Raw genomic sequence first — 2641 nt, forward strand, 5'->3', positions numbered from 1 at the left:
TTTCAAATATATAAAAACATTTCCAGTAGGTTCCACACAGAATTTTGGAAAGCTAAGCTGGACTCGGAGCAGGTCTGCTGCTCCCCAAGGCACTACCCTTCGAAGGAAGGTTTCCACCACCTGGCTGCAAAACGGAAAGGAGAAGGCCTGTTTCCAAAAGGTCTCCACACCCCTTTGGGCGGAAAACAGCCGCCGTTCATTCCTGCGCTCACATCCAGAGAGGAAGCCTAGATTCAGGCGACAAGAACAGAATATGGGCTTCTCATACCACACACATATATTTCCTATTTCTCTGGAATGGTGCTGTGTCATTACTATGCACAAAATCAGATTCTTCAAGAAAAGTGTTTTTTAGGCCGAGCACGGCGGCTCACGCCTGTAATCCCAGCACTTTGGGAGGCCGTGGCAGGTGGATCATGAGGTCAGTAGTTCGAGACCAGCCTGGCCAACATGGTGAAACCCCGTCTCTACTAAAAACACAAAAATTAGCCGGGCGTGGTGGCGCATGCCTGTAATCCCAGCTACTCAGAAGGCTGAGGCAGATGAATCACTTGAACCTGGGAGGCAGAGGTTGCAGTGAGCCGAGATTGCACCACTGCACTCCAGCCTGGGTGACAGGGCGAGACTCCGTCTCCAAACAAACAAAAAGAAATGTTTTTAAATACTGGTGTAATTACCCCAAAAAAGGCCTAAGGAGGCCTGCAGTCTGCCTCATGCATGCCACATTTAGTCTTAACAGCTTCACCAGCCCTCGGCCCTGTTTGCCACAGAAAAGCTGAAACCGCAGGTTTCTGGGTCAATTTACACTATCCAATCCCTGACCTGCCCTCTTCCTGAGACAGCCAACCAGAGGCCTCCGAGGCCCTGCCAAGGGAACTCTGACGGGAAGAGCATCTCTGCGGCCGGCGCGCAACACAAAACAGCTAAGCAAGCCCAACTTGTGTCCTCAGTCTGAAGTCACATCCTGAAAAGCCTGGTCGCACCAGAAATGAAACACACATGGTTTCCCAATGCTTCCTGTTCTGAGTCTCCAGTGAGGACAAGATCGCCAGAAGGTTCTGTCTCCCTCTCTCAGTAACAGTGAGAAGAGAAACAGGCAACTGGATATTGGGCAGGATCTTGGCTCCAGCCTCGGGTTGGTTCACGGAGCTTCTGTCTTCACCACGGAGGCCTCTGCCGATTCGCAGGGCAGGGCCACAGCTGACCGGCTCCACCACGACTGCTCCACGGCCGCGGCCGCCCAGAAGGCCCTGAGGAACTGCTCTTTGGTGATTTCAGGAGGTTCTTTCCCTGCACATTTGCACAGATTCAGGATAAAACCCAACACATCGGAGCCAGACAGTATTCTTGTTGGGACATGTGAAGGGGCCACTGGCCTCGGGGTGGGACACTGGTCCTAGAGAGACCCACCTGCCCCTCTTGGACAAGCCCAACCCAGGTCCCAGAATTCTGTTCCACCTCCCTGGTTCCCAGTCACCCCCAGGACTGACAGAGGGTAGAAGGCGTCCTATCTCCAGGACATGTGGTATCCACTAGATCTCAGGAGTTCAGAAGTAGTCATCATTTTATAAACCTCAGAGTGCTAGAAGATTTCTTAGGACATATCAGGCAACATGGTACATGCACGGAACCCCAAAGGAGCATCTCTCAGAATCTTCCTAAAGTACAAGCAACGCAAATGATCACTGAGATGGACAATTTCAAATCTGAACCCAGCATCTGGAATGCAATTTTCCACCTGAAATTGGCATATCATCTGCACTGACTGCAGCCTGGAAGGCATCTACCCGTTGAGCATCGGAACATCCCAGGTTCCTCCTGAGAACGTCACCCACCTTTAAGGGTTCTGACAAAGTAGCTGAAGAGCTCTCGATACGAGTCCTGGTAGCGGCTAGCCTGGGTCTGGGAGCCGAGGGACAGGGACGTGCCCCGCCCGGTGATGCCCAAGGGATTCTGATTCTCCATCTGCAGTGTGCCTTGGGACCCACGCACCTGGGAGCCATGGCAAGACAGGAGTTAACCAGGCCGAGCACGGGAAGTGGGGAGGGGAAGGGGATGACTGAACACCACCAGGGCTTTTGCTGGTGGGGGTGGGGCGGGCAGGTGACACATGACACAGGCCTTCCAGGACCGTCATTATCACTTCCCATGGCACACCGTGACCAACACCGGCTTTCCATGTAACGGCCAAGGAAGCACAGGCTTCTGCAGAGCAACAGCCAATGTAAAGGAAAGCCACCGTCACAAAACAGCTCCTGGAGGCCCAGAGGCCAGAGAACGAACTCTCTTCAAAACCGGAAGATGTGGCTCTCACCAGAAAACTAAAACGAATATTTACTGAGCACTGACTGTGCACAAGGTGTGCTGCATGTGCTCCGACTGGGGATGGCCAGGTGATGACCTCTATTTAACCAGCAGGATCAACCCGGCTGATGACCTCTATCTAACCTGCACAATCAACCCAGCTGAGGGTGGCCAGGTGACGACCTCTCTCTAACCCGCACAATCAACCCAGCTGAGGGTGGCCAGGTGACGACCCCTATCTAACCCGCACAATCAACCCAGCTGAGGGTGGCCAGGTGACAACCCCTATCTAACCCGCACAATCAACCCAGCTGAGGGTGGCCGGGTGACGACCCCT

At 53.5% G+C, this 2641-nt stretch overlaps 1 protein-coding gene across 1 annotated transcript in view; it reads left to right on the forward strand.

Annotated features, from left to right (window-relative positions):
* TP73 (tumor protein p73) overlaps positions 1 to 2641 on the forward strand; it is a 71108-nt gene that overhangs the window by 62891 nt on the left and 5576 nt on the right. The window lies entirely within an intron of this gene.

This window comes from Mandrillus leucophaeus, unplaced genomic scaffold (assembly GCF_000951045.1).
Source record: "Mandrillus leucophaeus isolate KB7577 unplaced genomic scaffold, Mleu.le_1.0 Scaffold330, whole genome shotgun sequence".
Classification (NCBI taxonomy): domain Eukaryota; kingdom Metazoa; phylum Chordata; class Mammalia; order Primates; family Cercopithecidae; genus Mandrillus; species Mandrillus leucophaeus.